This window comes from Maylandia zebra, linkage group LG15, assembly GCF_041146795.1.
Source record: "Maylandia zebra isolate NMK-2024a linkage group LG15, Mzebra_GT3a, whole genome shotgun sequence".
NCBI lineage: Eukaryota > Metazoa > Chordata > Actinopteri > Cichliformes > Cichlidae > Maylandia > Maylandia zebra.
In genome coordinates, this window is record NC_135181.1 from 35,078,998 (window position 1) to 35,093,618 (window position 14,621).

Genomic DNA, 14,621 nt, shown 5'->3' on the forward strand with positions numbered 1-14,621 from the left:
CTCTCAGGTTGAATTAATATTCACACAAGTGTCACATCACTGAGGCTTCACTGCTGTGTTTTCCCCTTTAAGAGTGAGACACACAGTGGGGAGTTTTCTGAAAGTCACGTAGGTTGCCGTTGTTCTCCTACACACCTGCTCCATAAGTGCCCAGGTATGCAAAGCAGGCTGTACTATAAGCAGTGACCTTCAACCTATCGACAGTAACGACGTCGCAAAGATCCCCTGCTAAACCCCGCTAACCTAGAATCTGGTCAAAATGCTAAGAGGCGTGGGTTTGGGGAGGCTGTGTTTAGATCAGTCACATACAGATAAGAGCAGAGTCGACAGCACGAGGGGAAATGAAATTCAAGTGCAGGTGCTGGACATGCCAAGCTCCAGTCATGACAAGAAGCAGCAGTGACTGTACGCCAGTACTCATTCGGCTATGCTGACTAATATATGAAAGAAACTGATCTCGATAACCACCATCTGGCACGATCTTTGTCTTTCACAAACTTCAGATTTTGTGTTGCGTCTACTCATTGAGTATCCTTTAAATGAAAGCATGAATGATCGTCTTTTCGAGGTTAGCTCAATCTGTATCACAACTACATGCAACGCAGCGGCACACAAACACAGTTCTATAATTGTTTTTTCAGCTGATATCTCAGGCTTGCATTTGCTTTTCTTACAGATGACAACATCTATGAATCCCCTTTGAAAATGTGACCAGCACAGCAAACCTGGGCACAGCATACCTCATCATTACAGGTATTTTCTTGAGCACAGAGGTTGTTTTTCTCCAGCGTGCGGCTAACTGGAATTACACAGGAAATCTCACCAGAGTTTCACGGGTTTGGTAGTATAATTACATGTAGGCACAAGAGGGTAAACAGCGTATCCACTTTTCAGGCCCGCAGTTTCTTGAGGCTTCCAACTGAAAGCCATGGTGCCACTCACAGGAAAATTAACCTTTTTCCATATCTTGTGTTTACATAGCTGTGAATACTTGAAAGGAATACAAGAATCCTGGCAATTGCCAAGAGATGTGTTTTTCCAATCAGCCAGTTTCTCAACAAGACATTCAAATGGAAAACAACAGCTTCTGCAACATTATACCTGTGTGACTCATGCGAAAGATCAACTTACATTTGCATAACATTAGTAATCTACAGAGAATTAATTGTGCACGACACAAATGACACACCAGACCGATGAATGAAAATTTGCACATGACACTATAAATTTAGGTGCCGTTTATGTTCCTGTACCTCCAAAATAAGTATACACTTCTTATACACCGAGTATTACAGAGTCACAGTCTGGAGTTAGATGCAGCAAGAAGTCAAATTCAGCAGCAGAGCTGAAACCTTGCAGCTCATTCTGAGAAAATGCACTTCAGAAGCACAAACTTCTTCCACTACTAAGACTCGAAAAGCTTCAGAGGTGTTTGATATAGTGCAAGTTACATCCCCTCACCCCGACATTATCATGCACCGATAAAAACCACAATAGAAATATTTCAGCCACTCTATACCATGGTGTTAAGAGAAATGTTGCGCAAGGAAACAAGAGCTGTGAAACTTTGTTTCCACATAGGGCGAAGGAAGTGACAACTGACGGAGCAGATGTAGTAAGGCAGCTGACAGATATTCAATATTGATTCAGTGCATTCTTTAGGGGCAATCGAGACGCAACTGAACGCCTGCAGTTGTCAGATGGAAAATAAAGCAGGATTACGGCGCCTCAATGAGCTGGATCTGGTTCGACTGAAACAACTTGTGCACGTTGTATTTACAGAGGGATCCAAGGGGAAAGACGCCGAGAATGACAGGAAGCAAACTCTCGACTATCCAGTAGCAATAAAGCACTAAATGACAAACAAATTCAACAACGCACTCGCACACGTTATCTTGATAGCGCATTTTGCTTAAAGTGTTTTTTTTAAGAAGTCACACATCACAGTCACGCAATTTCTGGTGTTCACTTCATGTTTGTGCCATGAGCATTACAGCTCCGGATACTGCGCCCCTCTCTCTCTCCCTGTCATCTTGTCATATATGTAATTTCAAAGACAGAAGTGATTACAACAAAGCTCGTCTGTTGACTCTTCCTGTGCAGGGGGAAGCAGAAGTGGTCTCTTTGTTTCATGCCACTGATGATCAGTAACATGATTTCCTTCATACTAGATGGTGCAAATTATATTGCACCACTACATATGTTCTCTCCACTTCCCCAAATGAGGAGGTTCGCTTACTTCTAAAGACTTTCTATATGCATTGCAAACGACTACATTGCTGTTGTTGTATACTGCCTGAACTAAAAGAAAATCTGAATATTGTCGAATTTTTCTCATTTTATGTCTGGTCCTAACCAGAGATTCAGCTTTTCAGATTTTAGGTTTTCAGTTATGAGATAAGATAATTCTTTTTAATGTGAAACAACAAATCAGCTTCAGTTTTCCTTGGTTTCCCTGCTATCTGCCAAAACCTCAAATATTTGCTGTTGATTACCACATAAGCTCAAAAAAAAAAAAAAAAAGATGTGTGGGAAACCTTAAAAAAAAACCAAGTAATAAGCGAGTAAGATGTTAACACTTATACATCTGTGCAGTAGAACTATATAAGCTTCTCACTTTTTGCATGAGCATCACATATTTTTGCCTGTGCGCCAAATGTTTTTTTAAATCGTCTTTGCTGTCTGTCAGCAAAAAAACAACAACATTTTCATGCTTCCATGGATCATTTCAGATGCTATTATTTCAAGAACACCTTTATTTGTTTTGGAGCTCTGACTTGTGAAGAGTAGCTAGATGACTAGTTTTTAAATCCCGGTCAGAAGGGGTGGGGGGGGGACCTTCTGGTTTATATTGGAATCATAAAGCTGGGTACTTATTAACAACAGGATTCGGGGAGTTAAGAGCGCTTAAAAGAACTGATGCACTGCCACTACTCCTTTTTAACTGCAGCAAAATGGCCAGAGGTTGACTCTTGAGTGAGTGATAAAGCATTTAGTATCTAGACCACAGCTTGCTGTGAAATTTGCAGTGAAGCTGTCTGAGTGGCAATGGGTGATTTCCCTTAAAACCCCCTTCTGGGTCTTCTTTATACTGTACTACACGTGAGAAATCAGCGTTCATGGGGGAAATGTCTCCACACAGTCTTCGACTAGTTATGAGTAATATTTAGAATATTTAGAAGCTGCTGCTCCACTAAGAAATTCTGTGTGTACAAGATCCTGTGGCAAGAAAACAAACAGGTTTCACGCCCTGTCTGTCTTCCTTTTTTGACAGTCAAAATGCTTTACAAACTCATTTACACCAAACAAATTATACCATGGTGTTGCTCCTTCTCTGGGAAACATTTCCATATCTCAGTATGTCGGGAAAAGGGGTTAACTCAGGAGTTTCTGAGAACTTGACAACAGCAGACAACTTCCTCTGCAGTTTTACTGCCACCTTTACGAGGGCTTACTGGACAACAACCCCACCAACATCTGGCTTTTGTAGCCGGTGGGAACAGGCACAATGGCCATTCATTCCTGTGTAAGTAGTCATGAGTATTTATCGCATCCAGCAACCTCTGTCACCTGCCTCCCACAGTGCTTCAAAACCAGAAACATGGCTCCAATATTTATTTATAAGGCATACGAGCTACACACCGCTAACCCCTCAGGTTTAGTCTTCCATTTGGACTAAACTGCAACAGTCTGCCTCCAAGTCTGTATTTACAACAAATGAATCAATTATATAGAACAGCACTTTATATGTACAACCAAATTATGAAGAATAGATCTCACAGGGACCACCGATAAAACCTCTGGAAGAAAGTCCACTTATTTAAAAAAAAAAAAAAAAGACTCTGGCATTTGTGTGGATATATTCCTTGGGTTCATTTAATAGCTAAGTCTAAGTAGACACTACCTGCTGGGATAGATAGCAGGAAACCATGAGTGGGTGAGAGAAATTGAGGAACCACTGGCACAGAAACGTAAGCAGCTGGATGAATGGGGTATAAAAAAAAGAACACTAGCAGCTAATGGGTTAACCCTGTTTTTTTAAACCCACATTTGGGAAGTGGAAGACTGCAAGGTCTGAGCAAACAGGACAGAGTGATAAGAATGGGAGCTAAGGGTCTAATTCCAACAAGATAAAGTGACCCAGGCTGGCTCAACATACAAGCACATACAGACTCTTGATAAATGAAAGGAAAACCCTGAACCCTTAACCCCATACACAGAGGAAGGATCTGGTGGCTCTGTTATGCCATGCTGGCTATTTTCCTGCCAGGTTTTGGCCACATCTGTCCTCTTGGGGAGCGTGGAAGGTGAGGGTGTCACAGCAAATACATACAAAGCTGTTCAATTGATCATCTTTAACTTGAGATGAAACATTTCTATGCTGATGTGAGAACTCTCTTCCAAGATGGCATGCGTGCCACAATGAGCAATGAAAGAAAGAAAGAAAGAAATTCTCAGAGAGAAAGAGGAGTATTAAAACCCAAGGGTTTTTCCTCAGCGGGTACGTTCATGTGCCAGCAAGATTGCAGATTGTTTATCTTGCATTTCACATTTGGAATAAAAGTGTTAATTTCCTTTCATGTACTGAAACAACAAACCACCTTGTTCCTGATAAAACATCTGCGGTTTGAGATGAGCCGTGTGAGGTCTCTGCAGGTCCTGAAACTAGATATTAAAATGAATGTCTGTCTGTTCTGCTTGACTAAAAATCTGAGAATTCGATTTTTTGAAAGCTGTAATCTGCTTTTTGTGCCTCGTCTCGGCGTATTGCTCGCTGACGTGAGTGGGTGGGAGACATTGTAAAAGTTGTTTCGGTTTAGTTTCCGTAGATGGTTCGTGGTGTACGTTCTTTCTTTACATCTAGTTTAAATAAAAAAAACAAAAGAGAAAAAAACAAGCTCAATCCAAATGGACGTTAGACAGACTTAAATGGCATCGATGTTTTAACGCGATGCGGGTTAACTGAAATCCTGCAAGTTGTTATATCATTCAGCGTGCTGTCATGCATCGATAGTTTGTACCATACTGTTACGTTAGTAGAGAAACAGGCTTTGTACTGATATTATCAACAACATTCCCGGGCAAACATACGTCTGCCTGCCCCTCCTGAATATTTCTGTCTGTCTTTACTTTTAATATCAACGCTTCGTCGACTCAATCATCACACCTGAATTTATCAGATTATTACACCACGGTGCTCTCTGCAGCAAAGTTTACACACTTTTCTCAACAAATAAAGTAACACAAATTATTTAAATACTACACACTGGAGGTCACAGAAGAAGAAGAAAAAAATGCAACCACACCCATTCTACTTCAAACTGTTTATGTATACAAGCTGCTTTCTGTGTACACTAATTTACATAGGATCCTTTTAAATAAAATAAACATATACTTGAACAGCCAAAATACTCGCACACAATTACTTGCAGCAACTAAGAAATAGGCAGAAATCGTTACTTTAATTAACAAGTTGCGTTCTCCTCCTGAGGCAAAACATTAACCGGAAAGGCTGTTAACCTGAAACTGAAATGAACAACACGCCTATAATTTCAGGTAAGCAAATATTTTAGTTGGAACACAACAACTATTGCAATAAAGAAAGAGAATCAACTGAGTTAGTCACAATAAAGTGTACTTTTCAGTCTTTATTTATGTCCACTGTGTGCATTCAAATAGTTAACATGCTGCTTGGATATTAACTGAGGATAGAATTTAAAATGACAGATGTTTGCAGCAAAGGATTCCCGATTACTTCTGAATCTAGACAAAAAGGGAAAAAAAGGAACGGGGTGGGGATAACAGCAAAAAGTCGGTTAGTGGTGCTGGTCTTGATTATGCCTCACTCTTGCATTCCTCGCAGTATTACCTCGTAAGGCAATAACACAGGCTCCATTGAACCCCAGTGGAGCAACAACAAGATCATTGAGGAAGTGTCGCACAGGCCGGTCACGTATTTTCCACTGAACCCTACCAGCAAGTCTAGGCCAAATCTGATTAGCGCCAGCTATGCTATAAATTAAGTGGGCATATAGCAGCAATAATCCAGCGATCCACTTCTCAGCAGTGAAATCTGTGGCCATCAAGCAACAGGATTAAGCTGTGGACGCAAGCGAAGGTAATAGTGTTTTGCATGCTAAAACCACCGTATGATCTACAGTGTTCTGATTTCACTCGAAGGAAATGTAAAAAGCCTCTGCATGTCAATTGGAAACAGAGGAAAGTCACTGCTCCTTGCTCACATGTCTGAAACACTCTGAAACAATATGAGTAGTATTATTATTAATAAGCAACTGTAAGCAGTGCGAAAGGAAAACTGCTGAGGTTCAATACTTCTAGGAAAATGGAAGGAAATCCTAAAAATCATAAAAAGATTCAATTATAAGGCTGGATACTGATATATGTAAGTCAGGTAAACAAAAAAAAACAATACGAGCTGCTTAAAAGAGGTCATAGAATAACCACAGGAACAACATGTTACCATGTGTGTGGAAAGGTTTGCATTTCTGCACGTCAGACACATGTAACTTCAAGGCCAAACAACTGACAAGGAAAATGTTTCTCTGTTAGACAGAAGACCGTCCCTAACTGCCTGAAAAGTTATCAGCTGAACATTCAAATTAAAAAAAGAGAGGTCTCTGCTGATTCAGCTGAAACGTTTGCTGCTGATAATGCCTCGCTGGTGGATATTGACTTTGCCATGTTACAACCCTACGAGAGCTTCGAGCAGACACTGTATTATTACAGTAGCAGACATAAATCTCATGTGACGACAGCTCTGGTGGGGAGACGCAGACCATTCTTAAGGAGGCTAACGCAGTCTGTGCTGCAGTGAAAACAACAGATGACATCAGTATTTTTATGGTTAACTCTCTCATGGCTCGACAGTTTCATTTGTACCGGCTGGTACCCGTTCTTTGTTGTTCTGTTTTGCTTTTTTTTTTTCATTTTTCTTTTGTGCAGCTAAACCGCATCCTGAAAAAAACAAAACAAAACAAAAAAACACAAAAAAGAAACAGTTTTCTGAAACAACTTCCAGAGAAAGTGAACAAACAAGTCACATCAACAGATCAGTGCTTTCATTTTAGGCAGCTGTTTTGTGTCCACTGATCCATGTTCATTTCTGCTTAAGCTTTCAGTACTTTACTAAGTGTCTATTCCCTTTATGGTTTAAAAAAACAAAACAAAAATAACCCCACTACTTTTTTAAATACAATTAGTGCCTTTAATCAAGCCACCTGTACTGCTAATATTAATATTAACTACTTTAGTACCTCCAGTGATTACTATAAAGGCAGTTACCAGGTCAGAACTTTGCCATGAAAAACAGAAGCTCAGGAGACAGGCTGCGTGTTGCAGCTCGCAGGTTTCAGTGCACTGCCATTGTGGCTCCAGAGTGATGATATGACGCCGCTTCGTCTAGCATGGGAAAGGTGGAGGGGGGGGGTATTTTTCATTGAATGGCATGAAAACTGGATTAACTTGTCGGTTTATATAGAGACTACATGGTCACGTCACTACATTGTGATCTTTTACAATCCATCCTTTTGTGTGTACACGGTTGATGGATGATTGGAAACCTAAGATAAAGACTTCTTTGCACACAGTGAAAAGGAAAAAAACCACTGCTGGTGGTCAGTTCTGTATTAGATGTGGATTAAACATCTCTGCCTAATAAATACCAGCAGCTTGATCTGCCAGCAAAGGATTTATATTTGATTAAATTAGTTTTTGATTACTCGGGTGGGTTGTTAGTGCCAGCTGACACAAACGTAATGCTAAATGTAACAGAAATGCTTCAGGTCTGATGGACACGTCAACATGTTGCAGCTGTGGCCTGGTATCCGGGCAGATGAGCACGGGGCACCTGTCTGGCGCCGAACCCACTGCGTTCACAAAGCTTACATCTGTCTGAGCAGGTTGGTTCAGGACCTGCGGGCCATCCCAAAGCCTTAGTCCTTTCTTTTTGCCTACATCACTGTCAGGCCTGCTGGGATTCCCTCATGACTCGAGCCCACGTAATGAAGTAACTGTATGGGTTTTTTTCCCCTGCATTTTTTGGCTACAGTTAAAGGCCCACGTGCTGAACAGTGCCTTCAGAAAAGCAGCTTTTGGCACAAGAACAGCTGAAGGGCAGCCAAGCCGCGCTGCCTCCCACTACTTTAATAGCAGGAAGGCTTGTGGTGTGCAGACAGCACTCAACATTCACAGTAATACAATCTCTGCTGATACAGAAGCGTTCAAGTAGTCAATGCAGTCCTTGAGCCAAAGCCCACACCCCTTGGGAGTTGCAGGAAGGGTGACAAATTAAAGCAAGAAAATAGCCCTGAACACAGTAAAAGGTTTATAGTTTGATAAGAAAACAAGTAGACTTGTCTGGCCTGTCTGAGCATGTCTTCCTGTCATTAACTCGCAGCCACTAACCAGTTTAGTGGCCAACTGCCAGTGTCTGCCGTTCACTCAGCCGTGATGCTCGGAGGCAAACTGAACAAGCTATTTGCATGTGACACTTACTACTTCCAAATGATCTTCAAATACACTTGGGCTGAGATCAGGCACCGCTGACGACAGGAAGCTATGTGGATTTTTGCTTGTAAATGACAACGTGACACTGCCTCATGCTGATATGTGCATTTGGCAAGGTGAGAAACAGTGAGGTGTGAACCTACCAGCGGCACAAACTCCTTAAGACAAAAAGAAGAAGAAAACGTGAATTAAAAGAAAAGCAGAAGTCTGGCTCTACATGGAACACACATGACTAATATATAAGGTGTTACATGAACCTGAGATGGTTTCAATACAGAGAATCCCAAACAGCAGATTAAAGAAGAGGCCAGAAGGGACTATGTTAAACAGCAGGAGAAAGAAAACAGAAAACACACTCCGGGAACCAGCAACAGAAAGCAGGCATATCAGTAGAAGCCAATGCAATGAGAAGACAGACGTGGCCATCGGCCAACCCACAATACATGTGTCAGCAGGACTGATATCTAGATGATAGCAGGCTCAATCGCCTACGATAATAAATGGAACAAAAAAAACCCCAAAAAAACCAAGCAATGAGTGAGAAACACATTACATTTTGCTTTGAATGCCAGTCATTTCATTTCTAATCTACAATGAGCCAATCACAATGTAAAATAAAAGCCTGGCTTGGTTCAGCTGCCTTTCCCTATGCCGCTGTCAAAGGATACCATATGGAGAGGGGACCAAACAGATTAGCGGTGCAGTTTTTCTAAGGTGATTGAGGAATGGTGGGGCGTGGGTGCCATGATCAGGACCTGGAAATCTCTGTTAAGATGATGCCAAGTTCTGCGACTCAGCAGCTCACACTTTCTTTGTGTCTGTCAGCAACAACTTAAGAAGTAATTATGCCCACTCAGATGCGGGACGGCTCTCAACCTTCCTGGCGGTGTCTTCTCCTGGTTCACCTTTTTGAGTTTCAAAAACACCCGTCCTCCCATCAATTTGTGTGCGTGCTGAAAACTTTTGCAAAATTGATGACCACACAAAGAACATTTCAAAACCGTGCCTGTGACCTCAAACCACACAATGGACCACTTTGTTGCATTTTTGCAACAGAGAATCATGAATCTGAATCTAATCCTTTGATTAATAGCACAAAGATATTAGCCTTTTTTTAAAAAAAACTTTTACAAAGAATCACTCATCCTGATGGAAGGGAAAAGCATCTAAAACCACCTTTAAATAAGACAGTGAAACCAGACTTGACTGTTTTTTTCGTGTCATAAATGTTTAATGTCATCCAGACAAATGTATTCTACGGGACATTTCCTGTGCCTGTACTCCACTGTCCCCTTTACTTGGGGAGAAACTTTAACAGTAACCACAAACCAAATGTTAGTCAGTTTTGGTTGTGGCTGCGAGGTTCCTCGTGAGACAAAACAGGCTATTATGAGAGAAATACAGTTTGAGGGCCTCTCGACTCTTTTGGATGAAACGTTAGCCGTCCCCCTTTTTCACAACTGCGGACGTCACATGAAAACAGTCTGCAGGGCTCATACTGTGGACTTTCCCACTACCATGCTGTAGCACTCAAGATGGCACATTGTGTCCAAGCCACCACTGTGACGCGACTTTTCTTTGGAATATTTTTGACTGGACTTGATTTTATCTAGCTGCATCAGAGTTGCACTTACACAGAAATGTCAGCAACTTACGGGATTTTTATTTTTTTTTACGTGTAAGAAACTGAAAAAACCCTTGAACTCTAGTGAAGATCATCTCATTCAGACATCTCGTGTAGGGTTATTTTCACATCTTTAAGTACATCTATTTTCTTACATTTTTATGTTTTTGGTTGGTTTGTTTTTTTTACATCAGAGTAGTCCATACTCCCAAGAAAGATTTGAGGTTTTCAGAAGTAATTTCAGGTTTAACAGTTTTATTTTCAGTGTAAGTATTTAACTTCTTTCCTAGGTACAATTCTTAACCTGGAAACCTGACAGTCTGTGCTTTGACTGACAGATGTGTGTAAGCCTTTGAAAAGCATGTCACCCCTGAACGAATAGAACTTCCTTGATGAGAGGCTTCATTCATTCATTCTTCCTTTTTTTAGTGCAGGCTGTAGGCAATTTCACAGCCATCAAATTGTCCTAGAGGCCTTTATATAAACATAATCCAGAGAGAGGGAGCACTTATGCCATGTACTTACTTGTTGATAAGATTTGCAAAGTCTACTTACTTTTTGATAGGTCTTTATTTGTTCATCTATTTGCTCCCTATACTACCAAGACTTCTTTAGCCTGAAGCATTGTGATTACAGGTAGTCAGATAATTTAAGAAAAAAAGCTGGCATTGATACTGAAAGGCTTATTAACGCAGGAATTCACACAGTCAACATTCATCTCTTCTTTTCCGCTCTAATGTGTAAAACTAATGCTTTTTGCTCTGTGCTAGAGCTAAAATTACGTTGGTTTGGTTTCCTTCTTCGGAGGAAAAATGCAGCACTGACCCTGTCCATGTCTGCTATTGGTCATCTGGTTCCAGCTCCGCCTCTTTTATGTGAAAGGACAGAGCTAGATTAGGAAAACCTGGTTTTACGTCCACTGTCGCGTGACTGTGGTTTAGAGTCTTATGGAGCTACATATGTTAACCTTGCTTCTTAGCACAGGCCTTTGGGGCTGCCTGCTCTTACTAAAGTGAGTGGCATGAAGCAGTCTTAAAAACCTGCTTCAAAGTAGTCCATAAAGCCACCTTTTGGTCTCCGGTGACTCCCCCCTGCAAAAACACCACCACCACCTCTCTTCTCGTCCCCTCCCAGCTAATGCAGAACATGGCAGCCAGACCTCCAGTGAAGGCCCCAGCTGTACTTGCAGTTACATGCGCTGCCTTTTATATCTAACTTAAAGGGCAATGGGATGTACTTATGTTACACAATCATACAGTGGATGTGTAATGGCGGTGTGGGTTCGAGCTCTACGGGACGCGGCGTCAGACGTCGTTCAAAATGTATATATGCATATATTTATATACGTTTATTTAAAACCCCCACACACATACTTTAATTTGCACTTTTAGCCGCGAAGATTTAACAGCGAGAAAAAAGCGCTTTGTCTGTTATTGGCACGTAACGAAGCCGGTGTGTAGTGTGACTAATCCTCCTGCAGTGTGAACTTACGGCTTTACGTTTGGGACGTGGTTGAAGTGACAACGTAACGGTCAGAAATCGACTGATAGCCCTTATTACTACGGTGACACGGTTACCAGGTAACACCAGAGACTAACTCTGCTAGTTATTAAAATGACAACCTTTTCTATTTTTACCCTTCATAGTATTAATAAATATATATACACACACACACACATACATATATATATATATATATATATATATATATATATATATATATACATATATATATATACATATATACATATATATATATATATATATATATATATATATATATATGTATATATATATAAATAAATAAATATTTGAGGGGTGTTGGGGGAATAGTTTACAAAAAAGTGCCCTTTCAATCAGCGTATGGTTAATATCTAACCGTTGTGAGTGATTCACGGTCCTTGAGTCCATCCGCTACCTTTGCAATAGGCAATTAATCAGACATTTGAAAGCGTATGGATAAAAAAAAACTGCGTCCTTTCTAATAAATGACGAGACAAACACAAGGAGGAAGCCACGGAAAAGTGAACGGAGTTTAAAGGGTAGCTCGAGCACAAATAAAGCGAGCGAGACACAGAGAGAAAATAAACTTACCACATCGGCTTCCGTTCGGTATTCTCACTCCTCAGAACCGGAAGAAACATTCCTTGTTTTCTCCGACTCTGAATCCCGAGTGCTCTCGCTCTCGCTCTCACCGGTTACGCGCAGAGGAAAAAGCCCCGGAACGAGGTCGAAGAGAGGTGATTAGCATGTATATCGACTAGAAATGAAGTGGCTTCATGTGACTGCATGACACCCACTCGATCGGCTTGCGCATGTAATTGTGTTTTTTAGAATTTGCGTGGCGCTAGACAGACACGGAGACAGAGAGAGAGAGAGGGAGAGAGAGGCGTGGAGAGACTCTCCGGTTTGCACACTCACATCATTGGTTGACAAACAGCAATCAGATGCAAATTCCTAACCTCTGAATCAGCAGGGGCCAGCCCTCCCACCTCCCCCCAACCTCCCCTCCTCTTCCTCCCGGACGCCCCCAACCCCCGCGGCAGGGTAAGTGCAGGGCTATAAAGTTGGAGTGGGGCAGAAAGCTGGGGACGTTAGAGCAGATGATGCAAACTTCAGGCACACTTTGCATTTGGTGTCCCTGCGGTATTTAACAGATGGACAGTAGCAGGTGAATTAAAGTAAACGTAGCAGTGTCAACAGACGTCAGAAGTAGCGGCGCAGAAAGAGAAGGGGGAAAAGGTGTGGTTTAATGTGCGGCATTTCGTGGGCCTATTACAGGGGTTTAAAATGTGAATAAATAAAAATAAAACGTAGCGTAGAGCAGAAACAGCCACTTGCGTAAGGACACAGTGAAGCTGTTTGCAATCAAACTACAACAGAAAAGGGTTATTTAATCTGCCAAACTGACTGAATTCAATTTCCCAGATAAAAATATTTCTATAAAATATTATAAAATAGAAAATATTTTATATTTTTAAATTCTGTTGGTCTAGCTTCCTTCGTTAAAGGAAAAATAAACCCAGTAGCCAATAACAAGTAATTATATGGCCAGTATCACAGATACCAATGCGGATACAGATATTTATAAATTTTAAAGGTGGTTTATGAGATGAATCAACATTAATTTGCTAAATTTAGAACATATTTTAATTACCATATACATTTTTTAATTAAAAAAATTGGTTAACAGTGGGCAACATACTGAACTATGATCTGATACAATACCAAAGTTGGTATCGATATGATCGATATTTGATTGATCATCTCTGTAGCCCACAATGAAACACTGTTTTACTGTTTTGCTGGTACTTGGGATCTAAAATGCCAACGATGTGCATATGATATTTCTTCTACCTTGTATAGTATGCATTTTTGTTGCTAGGTTATGCTGCATCTGTTTATGCCAGCTGTGTCCACTCTGCTTCTGTAAAATTGTGAATTCCCCTTTAATTATTAAGATATCTTATCTTACCTTTTATTAATCACTTTTCACAGCGTTTGTCATACTGCAAGGCTTTAATAGATCAGGCTGGAAAAATATCCTGCATTAGTTATTAGAGTCAGTGTTTGTTTGTTTTTTTGCACCTTCAGGCCTCTAAAAAAGGTATCTGACTAGAATAAATGATTAATAAAATGGTAATAAAAAAATACAATTGCTCCCAAACAGAGAAAAACAATGAAAATCTTTCTCCAAACACTTTATATAAAGTTTGCAATCAAAAAATTATAATGCTCAGTAAAAAAAGAAGTTGTGTAAACCCATTTGTGTTTCCTGTGCTCATTTTTAGGGAGTATCCCAATTCAAAGTGCCCAAAGTGAGCTTTTACGCGAAGCTCGTTTCATTTAGGGTTAATCGAGTCTAATTTGGCTCTATCTTAATCGTTGATGGTTTCATTTTATTTCATGTCGCAACATTCATTTTGAAAATATGAAGGTGGCAAAGTGGTTGAACGTTTTACTTTCACAACACGTGTAGCTCTGTAATCTGAATTAGCAAATTAGACTGAGATAAAAATCGATTGCAATACTGTACAACCGCTATTTCGTGTTTTTGTTTTTTGATAGAAGCTTACGCCTCTTTGTCAGCTGAAACTCTATTTAACTGCATTATTTTAAATGTCTTATATGTCGTCGCATTTAAATGAGGAAATAGTGCACACATCTGTTTCCAAACAAACTTTTCTGTCTCAAAATCCCAAACTTTAGGTGTTACATATCAGTGTGCAGTGTGTAAAAACACGGGAACAGCCTCTAATGTTACAGTTGGGAATGGAGAAATTACAAACCACAATGCCTTCACACAGATTAAACTTGCAAAAAGTGCACAGAAAATAATCCCTTTAGCCACAGGTAAATAATCTGGAGGTCATTTCTGCCCTTTATCTCTGATAGTTTCCAAAAAAAGCTCCTGGTTACATCTTTGCTTAAAAAAAAATCATGTGGGAATCAGACAGGTGAATGCTGACTG

At 40.5% G+C, this 14,621-nt stretch overlaps 1 protein-coding gene across 2 annotated transcripts in view; it reads right to left on the reverse strand.

The window, feature by feature from the left end:
• arid3a (AT-rich interactive domain 3A) overlaps positions 1-12,590 on the reverse strand; it is a 47,552-nt gene extending 34,962 nt beyond the window's left edge. Inside the window, exon 1 of one of the 2 annotated variants that reach the window (XM_004574364.6) lies at positions 12,245-12,590. The gene's annotated coding sequence lies outside the window, so the exon portion shown is untranslated. The remainder of the gene's footprint in view (positions 1-12,244) is intronic. The other variant, XM_004574366.6, reaches the window with a different exon arrangement.
• Between the last annotated feature and the right edge of the window lie 2,031 nt (positions 12,591-14,621).